Source organism: Triturus cristatus, chromosome 3_2, assembly GCF_964204655.1.
Source record: "Triturus cristatus chromosome 3_2, aTriCri1.1, whole genome shotgun sequence".
In the NCBI taxonomy this organism is placed as follows: Eukaryota; Metazoa; Chordata; class Amphibia; order Caudata; family Salamandridae; genus Triturus; species Triturus cristatus.
In genome coordinates this window covers 755,959,237-755,974,285 of record NC_140584.1, presented here as the reverse complement: position 1 = coordinate 755,974,285, position 15,049 = coordinate 755,959,237, and the positions used below count along the sequence as shown (strand labels likewise).

At 41.0% G+C, this 15,049-nt stretch overlaps 1 protein-coding gene across 7 annotated transcripts in view; it reads left to right on the top strand.

Annotated features, from left to right (window-relative positions):
• GULP1 (GULP PTB domain containing engulfment adaptor 1) overlaps positions 1 to 15,049 on the top strand; it is a 1,880,853-nt gene that overhangs the window by 457,050 nt on the left and 1,408,754 nt on the right. For 6 of the 7 annotated variants that reach the window (XM_085648825.1, XM_085648833.1, XM_085648826.1 and 3 more), the window contains one exon: positions 1,597 to 1,765. The gene's annotated coding sequence lies outside the window, so the exon portion shown is untranslated. Of the gene's footprint in view, positions 1 to 1,596; positions 1,766 to 2,543; positions 2,705 to 15,049 lie in introns of all 7 variants that reach the window. The other variant, XM_085648830.1, reaches the window with a different exon arrangement.

The window sequence follows — 15,049 nt, the reverse complement described above, 5'->3', positions numbered from 1 at the left end:
GCACGCAGGGCTCTCATCTGCTCCCAAGAACCCCGCCAACGGCAGCGCCGCTCTTGACTTCACCCAGGCCCCCCTCCTGGGTGATTTCTGACGCGATCTCTTGTGGTGAACACCTTCAAACATTATTGAAGTGTTTTCAACTAAAACATGCCATGGGGACACACCCCCCAACCATTTGTGCATTTCTGGAATGTAGCCCGAGAGGCAAAGCTGATTGATTCATTGTTGAAATCCTTAAGACTAAGAGAGTGTTACTGATACAAAGAAGATTAATTATAAATACCCCTTTAGGAAAAATTGAAAAAAGATAAGGAATCCATGACAGTTGTAGAATTGACTGAGGCAAAAATGGTGCCAAAGGAAGTTGTCATTTTGGCAAAGCTACACCTGATCGTATTTTGCGAAGGTTATTGTACCCTTACATTTTGTGACACATGTGCTGCAGTTCTTTGTTGACATACCTTGCAATGCTCTTACACAAAGGGTGGTTCCGACTCCTAGGCTGCCCTTTTGGGTGTAGTTAACATCTTAGATATCACCTAAGGAGTTAAAATGCTGACTATCATGGTCTTTTTAATAGCCAAACTTGGCTTGGATGAGTGCTAGATTTCCACAACAGTGCCACATATAAACAAATAGCAAAAAAGAGATGGGTAGCTGTTCACTAACTGAAGCAGCTATATACCTAATGAGGGCTGCACATAACACGTAAGAAAAATTATGATTTTTGGAATTGCTACTTCGTTATAGATTCACCCTATACTGTGAGAACCAATACTTTTGACTGTATTTTGGCTGCTCATAAAAAATATTTTTCACAGCTTGCTGAAGCTCTGTTAAACTTTATCGTTCTATGGACACCGCACTGCATTGTAATTGGTGTAACGCTTATTTGTTGTTTTTATATAGCATGGACTAAAGCCGGGTTCTCCAAAGTTGGTCCTGGACGGCCAGATCCATGACAGATTTTTAAGATTACTACATTTATCTAAATGGTGGATATGCTAAACATCTGGCATGGATATTGCCCCCGAGAACCGACTTTGGAGAATCCTGGACTAGAGTGTCAGAGTGCTTTACGAAGTTACAGTGTAGATAGATAGTATTGGTAGTCAAAAATGCTGTACACATTAAAGGAGACTAGAGAACAGACATCGTGGGCGGTATTATGCTATAATGCTCTTTACACATGTTGTCTTGGAAACTGCAAAGCAAGTATGTTTCAGTGGGAGTTGGTGTGCCAGGCTGGGTTTTATAATTGGAGAGGGATAAACACCTATAAGCAGTGAGACAGCATTACAAAGCATTAGAGAGACTGCACATTAATAGTTATTATTTATTTGTCTCAACTCTATTGCTACACTTGTCACGTTGTTCAAAACTTGGATAAATGCTAATAAAATATTTTATGAAAAAACACACCTTTCATGACCACATTAAATCGGATATGACCTCTGATCTTGAATAATTGATTTATGACTGTTGTATATGTTTATTCTGTATACATTCTAGGTCTAGTCTACATTTGTGAAGTACTTAATTTCAATGCAATAAACTATATCTTATTTTACTTACTACTCCTTTCTTGTTTTACAGAATAATCGATTATATATAAGCAGATACAAGCACAGGCTAGACACACAGGGTACTTAAAACGGATTTATGAATTTGCATCAATTTCTAATTTAGTATGGACTTCCGCAAGTCATACATGATGTGAATATATCTACTACTCTAATGGAAACAGTGGAAATATTCAAGCAAGGTAAGAAATAATTTCTCACTGTGATTATTCATTATGGACTCGCACAAATGCTGGACATATGTGTTTCGGTGTTTATAAAGCATTTGCTTGTATGTTATCATGTACATGGAAAAATTGGTGGACTCTACTACATATGCTTTTACAATGATGCAGTTCTACCTGACTACAACTAGCTAAAAGGTGGGCCTTTGTTGAATGAATATGATACTACATTTTGCATTTTGCATACTGAATTGTTATGAAACAGAGGGCTTGGCTTCTTCACTGGTGACAACTAAAACACCTTCTACCCTTGAATAAGGAGCAAATCGTGATAGAGTAAAAGGAGGATAGCAAATGTTAGGATTTGTAGCTCTTTAGTAAATAGATAAGTGCCTTTTAAAATACCCACAAGCATGCTCTCTGAACCCATCAGTAGTACAAAATTGAGCTTATTTATTACATGAAAAAATTGAATTTAAGTTAATAGTCCTTTAAATAAGAGTCATATCAGTATATGTACAGAAACATTGACTTTACATAGTCATTTATATTTTTGCTTCGATTAAAGACAACTGCATGATTAAGATCATGGTACTAATGGACAAGTCAATAAATAGAACATAGAGCTGCCTAAATCTGAATTTCATAAATGATGTACCCAACATTTAATATTGATATATGGCAATGGAAATTTTCACAATTCAATAGGTCGTCAAATAATACTGATTAAGTAGTTAATTGAAGTTCATTTTTCTCCCATGAGACTTTAGAATATTTGTGCCTTTCATTATTCCAGATCTAAAAATTGCTAGAAATAGTCTCCTGAATGACTATATACAAGGTTACATCCATGAGGTTGCTGATATTCATAATATCAGTCCTGGGATGCTCACGCCATGTAAGGATGATGATGATCATCGTGAATCAACTTCATTCAAGACTTCACCACGTTTAATTGTAAAATCTTCATTTTATTGTTCGTTTGTATGAATTATGAAACAAGTGATTTTCAATATTCAAATGCATGTATTATGCTCAATCGCCTTTGATACAGCATGCTAAAATCTTGTGAAAAATGCAAAATCTATAACCCAATGCATTTCGGGCAACTGCTGCCCTTCGTCAGGGGTTCATATCTGTGAAGTTAAAAATCAAAAAAGTGCTGTTACAATAATGCATGAGCTTTTACGCAACTAACATTAATCACCTATGTATTCATGTAGGTAGCCGATGTTAATGCTCCCAAGAATAAAGCTTTCCCGCTAAAAAAGTATTCAAAACTCTATCAGAATTTACCCCCTAATGGACTGGTCTGTCACATCACCCCGAAAGGATTACCAACCATCTGAAACCCAAACATTATTCTTCTGTCTTTGACGCTGCCTTTTGCCTTTAACTAATGCAGAAACACTAAAGTTCCTCTGATCTTCCTTAATCAGCATACAACTCCCATAATTCACTTTTTACTGCTTGTTTGTGAATGTGCTCACGTGCTTGGTGTTCATTAGCCCACATCGGTAACCATAAATTTAAATACCCTGCCCTTCCCTAGATGGTTAATCAAATTCATTATTTATACAGGGGGCCTGTTAACCAGAACATGAATATTGAGATATAATGAGGTGAAAACAGTATTAACATTTTCCAACAGATCAAATGCAACACAGATGTTTGATAATCAACTAAATTGTTCAAGTGATAATGTCCGTGGTTACTCTTTTCAAGTTCATAGTTGGTATAATCTTGGGTGCTGGGTCAAAGTAGGACGACTAAGGAACAATTGAAAATATATATATGTCCTGCACACCGTTTCGTTCAATTTTATTGTAGGATATTCCATTGGGGGGAGCCTCAGAACGCCAAAGTAATATCCATGAGGTTGCTGATATTTATAATATCAGTCCCGGGATGCTCACGCCATATAAGGATGATGATGATCATCGTGAATCAACTTCATTCAAGACTTCACCACATTTAATTGTAAAATCTCCATTTTATTGTTCGTTTGTATAAATTATGAAAACAGTGATTTTCAATATTCAAATGCATGTATTATGCTCAATCGCCTTTGATACAGCATGTTAAAATCCCAGTTTCTTGTGAAAAATGCAAAGTCTATAACCCAGTGCATTTCGCACAACTGCTGCCCTTCGTCTGGGTTTCTGCATTAGTTAAAGGCAAAAGGCAGCGTCGAACACGAAAGATTAATGTTTGAGTTTCAGATAGTTGGTAATCACTTCGGGGTGATGTGACAAACCAGTCCATTAGGGGGTAAATTCTGATAAAGCTCCGAGGACGAAGCGTACACCAGGATAGCTCCTCCCAATGGAATATCCTACGATAAACTTGAACGAAAACGGTGTGCGGGACATATATATATTTTCAATTATATACAAAGTTACTACAATGCTGGTGTAAAAGAACCATTTCACACTACAAGAGGACTTATCATTTTCTGGACATCATTGTGTAAATACGTTTTCTAGATCATTATAGTGTCCTCTTCATAGCTTACAGTAATGAGGAATGTGAGACTAAATGCTTCCTGTTTTGCTGTTCAAAGTAATTTCGAAGGAACATCGTTAATTATTATTGTTTGTGATAAACTGTGCTAGGGGTACCAAGTGACAGGTGGTGATTGGGGGCAGGATTAGGTGTAACATGTAAGGACATGTAAGGATGATGTCGTAGAGCTCAGGGAAAACTTTGTGAATGTTGACAAGCTTGAGGGGAGGAGAAGGATGGGGCAGTGTAATAAGTGTCATATGGCAGAGGTTTCCGAGGGAGTGGTCAAAAAGGGCAGGATACTAGTTACAACTTTCATGGAGAATGTGAAGAGGCAATGAACGTTTTATAATCATTAGAAATATTAGTTAGTAGTGCATTAGCAGCCGTGGAAAGAGTTGCAATTTGTGACTAACCTCATTGGATGGTGCTCCCTACCTCAGGCACAAAAATGCTTTCCAAATCTTGCTCTCGATTCTCAAAAGTCTCATGTACGCAGATGGAAACCATACCTCTGCACTGTATATTACCGAAAACAAAGCCTACACTTGATGGTGCTCTAGCCTCATATACATTTCAAGAGCACCACATATGGTTAGCATATTTTTCCACCAACATTTTCATTAAAACATCACAGTTTTACAAAGAGTATGTATGCACATGCCCCTGTTTGTATGTGTGTGTGTGTGTGTGTGTGAGCATGCGTGTTTCGCATAAGGCCATCTGATACATGTAATTGAGAATTAACTATGCCAAGATCATTTTGAAATTCTCTTGTAAGGACCTACAACAGAGCTTGTTTTTGGCTGTAGTTAATTCTTAGGCGTTTTACATTTATTGTGGCAGAGCAACTGTGAGCCATTTCTCTAGACCACCTGGATTGCAGTGTACTAAGAGAGTAAAGCCAGTGCAACTAAAAGGTCAGGTGCAGTTTTAACCCGTTTGGAAAACATTATATAATTTAATGTGAATTATTTTTGTGAAAATCCTGATACCCATTTATCTGCCTGCTGATAAGTTGGTATGGGAAAACATCCTTGTCGTAGAACAAACTGAGATATCAACGTTGCTCTCGCCTTCTGTGACACAGCATCTGTGTGCTGCACTGGGTACACTGCGGCGAGGGGAAGAGTTGTCTTATATTAATCGTTCCTCCCAGCATTACTTTATTGATAGTCTAAATGTTAAATAAGAGCCAGAGGTGCCTCACCCTAATTCAGTAAAGTAACGGTTCTTATGCAGAACAATTTTGATTGCATTAAATATTGACACAACATTTCCTGAACGTTTTCGAAGATTCTAAATATGATATAGACATTCGTGTAAGCTGCAAAAAAGGATTTACACACACATAGAAATAATGAGACATTAGCCCAATTTTATGAATTACTCATAAGTGAAAGTCACTGATAAATGCACGGGTTATGTAGCTGAAACGTTTTCAGTTCTTTACTCCTTCACTTCTGCAGCAAGCACTTTCGAAAACTCCCAAGAATGGCAGACAGCAGAACTGAAATGAAATGTTAAAAAATACAACAGGCTTGGTATTTTTTACTCTGAGTGGAGAACCTGTACCTGTAGAAGCCAGTTCACTGCACTCCTGTGCAGTCACTTGCAAGCTTTGAGATGGGTGTGATCTGTAGGACTTGTTTACGTACAAAGACATAGTTAGCATTGGCAGATCCCACGTCCTCTGTCACTCACAGAGATCCATCTCTTGCATGATAATTACTAACCCTGGGCGTTATACTACGCTTCGCCCACGTAGTGTACGTAGCGCTGCCTGCTTCGCAGTTTTCATAGTAGGCGAAGCAGGCAGCGCTACGCACACACCAGGGCGAAGCGTAGCTGCCTGCCACCCACCACCCGCCCGCCCTCCTTTTAAAATAATATCATGCATGATAAAATAATTAAATGTAAAGACTTACCTGCAGCGCGGCGTCTCCGGTTCTCCCTCTTCCTCGTTTCCAACTTCTTGTGACAAATGCGCATGCGCGGACGCCCGCGCAGGCGCATTTGTCGCAAGAAATGCGCATGCGCGGACACCCGTGCATGCGCATTTGTCACAAGAAGTTGGAAACGAGGAAGAGGGAGCCCCGGAGACGCCGCGCTGCAGGTAAGTCTTTACATTTAATTGTTTTATCATGCATGATATTATTTTAAAAGGAGGGTGGGCGGTAGGCGGGCGGCGCGTAGTGGGGCTACGCGGAGCGCGCGAGTGTGCGTAGATTTGGGCACACTACGCGCTGCTCCACGTAGCCCCACTACGCCCAGGCTTAATAATTACCTTCATGCACATGCAGTTTTTTCTTGAAATGTGCTGTATGGGCACACCAAACCTCTTGCTTCTACTTCGCGTATCATCGCCTCTCTGCTGGTGCACCTGCCCCTTCCTGTGGTCCAGTCCCAAGTCAAGTGCAGGTCTGTCTCCACAGTATCAAGGTTAGAATAGAGTGGGTTTCTTTTTTTGTTACTTCTCACACATATTCTCTCAGACCTTTGCAGCAGTTATTCCTAGCAGATGGGCTATGAGCTTAGCTTCCGGCTTAACAACCTCTTCTGTGAGAAACTGTAGTTCTTTGTTCACGAAATGTGACTTTCCTAAATCGAACTGTGGCCATAATGTCCAATGAGATTATTATTTATTCCAGATGGTTGTCAGATGGTGAGGATGGAAATGAACTGACGTTTCAGGAGGTTGCAAGTGATATTCCCCCTTTATAGAGCAAAAACTTTGTGGGTGAGATTAGGACGTAGTGTAGAAAGCAGACTATCCAAGCACTCTCTTCCCAGACTGTGAAGCTGTCTCACAAAAATGATGCACTACATGTGCCTAGGCCATGTATATGAAATGCTACTAGCGGGCCTGCTGCACTGATTGTGTCACCCACTTAAGAAGCCCTTTAATCATGTCTCAGGCCTGCCATTGTCTCCGGCCTGTGTGTGCAGTTTACACTGCCTTGTTGACTTGGCAAAATAAATCTTTTAAAAGAAAAAGCCTTAAAAAAGGACTCACCGAAGTGACATGCTTCATTATCTGGGACCTCCTCCTGGTTGCACTTTAGTGTAACCAAGGGCCACAACACTCTCTCTAAGAGAGGAGAGCTCACAGATGTTTTTAATACAGTGTGGTAAATGTAGGGAGCTCTTTCATGTGAATGGATATTGTGTGTGAGAGAGTGATGGACGCAGTGCATAAGAGTGAGAAGTGATGATAAAATTGAGTGGCCAAAGAAAAAGATTTAATAAGTATCTTCTGTCATCCAAATTAAAAACAGTGCAAAGGCAGTTTTAACAAAATAACTGCTTGGATGTAACTGGGTCTACATGTTTCAGCCTATAGAAATGTGAATTATCCTTGGCCTTCCTCAGGAACACAATGAAAATTGGCTACTGCGTAGTGAAAATAATAATACAACAAAATTGTGAATGAAAATACACAAGGTTGGAACAAATACAACCAAGTAACCTGATGCTCAGGTGTTAAGATCCTCTGTAATTTGCAGGATGCTGTTGGCACCTGCAAAATAAGAGTGGTATTAAGAAAACAGGACAGTGGGTCAGATGCATGTATTATGTTAACAATGCAAAATGTGGTGGCACAGTAACCATCTTTTTGCCTCTATTAAATATACTCTGTGATTCAATTATATATTTAAAAAAAATTGTGCTTACCCATATCTTATGAGGAATGGACCTCACCTCACCTGACAACAGCTCAGGAATTGAGGCTCCACTTTGCGGACAAGAGGGAAAGGCTTAACAATGATGAACAGAAAAAGAGTAACTACCCTAACCCGTCTCATCATTACCCTCTGATTTATAAAAAACCTGCATTGTATGACTCGAAACAGAACTATAAGACAGCATAAATGTCGACTATGATATAATTGTATTCGTATACATAAGCATCTACATGTACCTAGATTATTAATAGCAAAGCCAAGATACCAAGTATCTCCGTGTCATAATATTGGTTAAAAGTAGGGGATCAGAACTTCATTGTTAACATGATCTGAACATGTTTCTCTTTAACTCAAAAATGGGAGGGAGGTGGGGGTTGGTACGCAAAGTGACACTCCCAAATTTCAAGTTCTCGAATAACGCTTTGTCATTAGTTAAAAACAGACCCCGGAGTGATCGTGATGAAATAGATACAAGCAGCATGGCATGTCTGCTATATATCTAAGTTGTTTTACCAGTGTTGTAATACCGCACCAAGGGAACACTCAATCCCACAAAAACGCTATGGCATTTAATCAAAGACTACATCACTCACACGTTATGTCAAATGACCTGCTGCTTACACGACCGCTTACTGAACAGAGAAAGCGGCATTTACAATGCAGATACACACTCTCTGATTTCACCCCATTTTATTGCATATACGGGCTGAAGTCCGAGTTAAACCCTCCGTCGTGCATCAATAAATTTCAACTTAAAGGGTTACATTTGAATTTAGTGGCTTACACACATCAATGACTATAAGGCTGACGCGTAATAATAACCTGTCCTACTGTTTGTGTATTCCTCCTAGAGAACCACACACAATGGGAGCTTAGGTGTAACATGATGGACCATCCTTACACTATGGGAGGGAGGAGTTGGGCCCAGACTCACTCACACTTGAATAGGCTGTACAGTAGTGAGTCTGGCACCAGAGCAGTAAGGTGCATGACCTCTGTGCACTTCCAAGGCCTGTCTGTAAAGTAACTCCCATTTCAAAGGCCCAACTGGGTATAAGTACTGGACCTCTGAAACCACCACTTCAGTACACTTCTGGACCTGTGAAGTGTCTTCTAAGAAAAAGGACTACTGTGCTACTGAAGGACTGCCACTCTGCTGTACTCCTGCCTTACTGTGTTGTCCTGCTGCCTACTCTTCCCCTGCCTGAGTGAGAAGGACTGGACCTGCATCACTTGACTCAGACGGAAAGGGCGATCTGGCTGGCCTCCTGATCTGAGAGTCTCAGGGCCAAAAACATTTCCAACCTACCTGCTTCCACACCTGGACTCTGCCATTTGTGAGTCTGTCCCACCAACTGGTGCCACCCCTGTTCTGGACCCTTGGAAGTGGGCCTAAGTTGTTTGCTCCAAGAAAACCCACACATCCTTTGTTGAACCGGCGCATCACCACTGTTGCATGGATCGGAACTGGCGCATCGCCACTGTTGTGTGTCTTGAAACCAACTCATCACTCTAGTTGCGCCTCCACTGGTGGATCAGCCCTGACTCATCGCCTTCGGAACCATCACAACATAAGGTCTCTGTAGCTCCATTGACGGCATCCTCGATGATGACTGAACTCTGCATTGCAGCTTTTCGCTCATCGAATTGCTGGTGCTGTGAATATCTGGACCGGCGCATCGCAACCACTGCATGGATTGACTAATTTCTTTGGCTGCACCCAGGATCAAGGTACTTTTGTTCAGCGGGCCTCACTGGGTCCCTATATCCAACCCGTGCTTCATCGCGGTCAGCCTGAACTTTTGACTTTGCCCTGGTCCGGTGCGACCAGGTATCGCAAGTTAGCATTTATTGCTTCGAAGCGCTATTTTACATTTTATTCTTTAAAAATAAATTTCTCAAGTTCTACATATTAGTTTTTTGTTGTTTTGGTCCTGTTTTAGTTTTATTTTTCTAACATGGTGTGGAATATTTTTGTGTGTTATTTTCACTGTTTTACTGTTTGAAGTATTGCACAAATATTTTACACATTGCCTTTAAGTTAGGCCTGGCTGATCCATGCCAAGCTACTAGAGAGTGAGCGCAGGTTAATTTAGGGTTTGCCTGCCTCTTACCCAGACTAGGATTGTGATTGCTGCTTCGACTAGGGCTCTTACCTCAGTCAACCTACAACCCAATTTCTAACACACATGCACTGAAAAGTAATCCGCCAGCTTTACCCTCAGTAAGATTGTTTTTTTTCCCTAAAAGTCCCATCTCTCTGCCCCAAAAATATAGTATATAAATATGGAGACATTGTGCACCAAAGAGCAATGACTACATTATATCTGCTCTATATGAAATTGTCTCCAAATATTGACCAAACTATGACAACCATTCAAATGAGTACCTTTTTGTTAATACCCTAAAATGCTTCATTTGTAGAAAAATAAGTATTGTGCCCAAAGCTCTGCTTAGAAAGTATGCATCCGGCACAGTGCCCCGCATAAAAAGGCTAGGTTGTCTGGAATCCACCGCAAGTCTTTTTAATCGACTACCAGACACTTCCTGATCTTTGTGCACTTATGCAGGTTGCTGCTTTCTCCTTTAGTGATGGTTTTACTGTCTTTCCCTTTCTCATTCTTTCCACTTTGCACATTTTCCTTCTCTTGCTCTAGAGAAAGATAAGTCCCATCCTCAAAAATGTGTGCCGGTGGGCCCCACTGCCAACCATAGGCTCAAAATAAGCACTGCCCCAGAGAGTCAAGACATATCAAACTCTATTTGAGCTTCAGCATTAAAAAAACTCATTGGAAGAATATATCACAAAGACATGTAGCAATGACTTGCTTATGGAATTGATTAGGGGTATATACAGTAATAAAGAGCATTGTTATCGACTATGAGACATGCACTTGCATACATGGGAGGGGAATGAAATGAAGACGTTCAATTTCAATCAAACAAATACAAGAGCAAAACTGTTATGATGTATGAATGGTAGACAAAAAGAGGACAGCATTGCTTGGGAAGATGTGAGGCTGGGGGAGTACTTTGTGTGAGCAATGAGAGCAACACTGAGAATCTACTTTTCTGAAGTAGACATAATAGCAGACAAACTGAAGTTAATATGGGTATGAGGCAGCACTGTGAGACTTTGCGACTACAAACCCATAATAATTGTCACCCAAAAGAGTCAATGACTTCTAAACCCACACACGAGTCACAAAGAAATATGCAGCTGCAACATGAAAGCATAAATTGTTAGTAATAATAAAATTACAGTCTCAGCCTAGCCAGCAGGAAAGCATGCCAGTGACAAGAGAGTTGACTGGAAAGCGCTCTTGAAAGACTTACATGAATATAGAAAAAATTATCTTAAGCAGGAACTCTAGGACATCTGTCAAGGTCCAGCCAAGTTTATAACCTTGATAGGAACACACATAAATCTGCTAGGCTAAATAATTTAAGCTCTGGAAACTAAAATGGCTGAACTGAAAAGGAAAGGACCTGCGAGGCTGGAAGAACAATGAACAGCAGATGCCCAAATATAAGGAGTAACTGATACATTTGAATGAAGACTTAGACAACCACAAAAGCCACATTACTAGAATCCAGAAAGTGGAGGAAGAGGCTACAGAAGGCAATATATTGTATTATGTAAAAGCTCTCCTGGTTCTTATTCTGTCTTTTCTAGAAGGGGAAGTTGGTGCTTTAATTGAGTCAGTGGTTTCCTGTGCTGGTCAGCGGCACTTCGTTGTCAACACCGGCACTTATGACAGTCTGCCACATGGAGGTACTGTTTGTCTAATTAATGGATGAGCACAAATAAAGTTGTTTTTTTGATTCAATATACTTTGACTACTACCAGCTGCAAAAGACATTCTTCGAGCTTTAGATGCCTGTAATAGTCTCAATTGTCACTCTTGTAGGAGTGTGATTGATTTTTTGTTTCATCTGTTTTATTATTTTGTTTTAAAAAGATTATACAGGTGCCACACTGGTCCAATTATTACATGAATGTCCATTACAGTGACATAGCATATTCATACAAATCCATCTTCTTATTAGCTGTAAGTGAACAAACATATTGGCTTCAGTCCTCATTTAATCCACAGATCAACAGTGAAGGAGAGGATATATCACTTAAAATACTGCTATAGTATACATATCAATTGTCCATCCGTGCAAATGGATATTGTGCATGAGCACATCGTAGTATGCCTGTGCTACGCCTTTTAGAACCATAGATCCCTTTATCAGAGAACTAGTGAACTAATAGAACATTGGGGAGGGGAGATGGGCCTAAACAGCAACGTAGATATATATCAGTTTCTTTTGTGCCTTGACATCTTGGTTGGTACCTCTGTGTGTCACCCTGGGATCCACGTTCCACCCTGTTACGTGTGTGTATGGAGTGCTTTCGTATCTTGGTTATCTTTGAGGGCCTCCCTAGTTATTGACTTGGTTCGTCTTGTCTTATATTTGTGTTGTCAACAGCATTTCCCAAGGCGAGGGCAACCTGGAGTCTTACTAGTATTGTATTCCATTGGGACAAGATTGGGTATTTGCGTAATCCCAAGCCGTGTTCCCTGTGTAATTTTGTCCCCTCCGCTTTAGCCCAAGTCACTATTGAATGAGACCATGTTTGTAATGTTGAGGGGTCTACTGATTCCCATCACTTGGTGATAAGTCGTTTGGCCACAACCAGGCCTAGGTCTGGAAATCAGGTTGTGGTTCTTTACGCCTTGTCTCTTGTAAACAGGCCCTGTACACAGACCTCACATTTGTGTGGGAGTGCTCTATTGGTGCAAGAGTTTAGGTGCAGTATTACCTCTACCCAGTATAGACGAAGAGCAGGGCACTCCCATATCATGTGTAAAAAATCAGCGTTAATAAGCTTGCAGCTCGGGCAGCATGCACCCTACCTGTGAAAGTATTTATTGATTTTATCAGGAGACAGATAAGCCCTGTGTAGTATGTAAAACTGGATTAAGTGACATATTGCATTACGAGGGACTGCTGTACGCCTCAACAACATCATTTTCCATTCTTTGGGTGTGCATGGGCGATTCAGATCTGCCTCCCATCTCTCTCTCAGGGGGGCCAGTTCTATTGCAGAGTGCGTGAGGATTGCCTCTGCGAACCATTTGGTGAGGAGCCTCCCTGTTCCCAGCACGTGCCCGAACTGTAGCAGGATATGTGTTTGTGGTTCCTATGTGATGTATTCCCAGTGACGGCGTAGCATGCCTACCCAGGAGGCATGCCTGAGGAACAATTCTGGGGATACTCCCTCTTCCCGTACCAATGACTCATATGACAGAAGCGCTCCATCACTATATATGTCCCCTATCGTGTGAATGCTTGCCGCATGCCGTGCTGCCAGTTCATGCGCCCCAGCTCTGCCAGTCCCTCTTGGCATTCCTGGTATTGGAATGGCGGGTGTGTATGGAATGGTTTGTCTTGTGAGAAACAGGCTGCGACAGAAGCATCTGTAGGCTACTTGCATCCTTGTAGGAGTGTGATGGTTAAGAGTTGTGTTGGCAATTACATTGGCAGCGCTGTCTGGGGTAATGGGTGGGGCAAGCTGCAGTGGCCTCCTGATGAGGGCCTTGACGCTTATTTATTTATTTATTACAAATTGTTTTTGTGGAGTTTTAAATAGCGTGAACTAGACCCAAAGGTATCAGAGCGCTTTACATGAGCACCAGTTATGTTACAGACGGACACATTCATTTTTGTTAGGCACGGGGAGATTAAGTGATTTGCCCCGAATCAGAATGTTGAGCGTCCCTGCCGAGACTCGAACCCAGATCCGCAGCTCTGAGGTCAACCGCCCTAGCTGCTAGGCCACATTCTCTCCCATATTTAATATTTTTCGCAGATTAAGCACTGGGGAAGACAGGGGTTAAAAGAGCGTAGCAAGTGCGAACTAAGATCTTATCAAAATATCTTCCTACCTCTAGGCCGAACGGTTTATAAGGGTCCCTGCACCCATAAACATCAATGACAACAGAATCCTTAATATTGTTAGATTTGGTTCAAACAATGCTCATGAAAAGGAAGACTTTTAAAATCCTGGTGAGTTCACCCTTGGAAAAAGCATATTACACTGGATCTTACCCTTTCTTCCTTACTTTCAAAGAGAAGACAAAAGCTACCGTGTCATGATATTGTCCAAGGTCGGGAGGTTCTAGGGTTGACCCATGCACACAAGCCTGAACTCTAGCAAAGAATGAAAGTTAAACCCCTTGGAATTGCAGGTACCGAAGTATCAATCAAAAGGGACAGAAACAGAGGAGGGCTTGATGGACCCAACCACTCAATATGTGGGCCCTCAGTTTAGACCTGTGAATAATACCTTTCTCCAAAGCCATGAAGAAAAAAAGCCTCATTACAAGAAAGCTATTCTCACTATAACTAACCAGTTTGTAGTAGATCTGAAATAGGGACAGATGTATCTACTGTATGACCAGGCGTACTGGTTCGTGAAAATGCATGTTTTAAAGGTCATATAATCTCTTGCATAAACTATTAATTATGACATGGTTTCCAGCAGACTTTTTGTCGTCTGGTATCCGTGATCTATTTCTACCTGTAATTTGTGCTCTTATTGCAACTACAAATGACACGATAAAGGTTAAAGTGTTTTTAACACCTGCCTTTCCGCACTTCCTCTAAATGCCTGATGTGTGTCCTTGTCAATGTGACACACCCTGTTGCCATAATTGTCAATATGTGTGGTCCTCGAAGTTGTCCCGCTCTCGTATATTATAGGACCCTCCTTTGTAGACAGATCAATGCTGGGTACAATCAAGGAGTACTTAACTGTACTGTTTGAATTACCTTAGTAATGCATTTGTGGCTCTTTATAGGGTCCTGGTGGATTTGTGACCAATGAAGATCGCAGATTCGAAAAGTCTTATGCTCCAAAGTTCCTAACAGTGATTCTGAAAGTAATCTGATAATTACTAGAAGAGGATGCATTAGAGGTCTCGTATTTAGTTGTAAAATGATGGTATTTTGAGTCTCGATCAATCCATTGCCTGGTGATGTGAGATAGCCCAGAGAACATCGAGCAAACCGTGGCCAGGTTAGACATTGAACTGGGTTTTTGTGGGTGGATATTGTG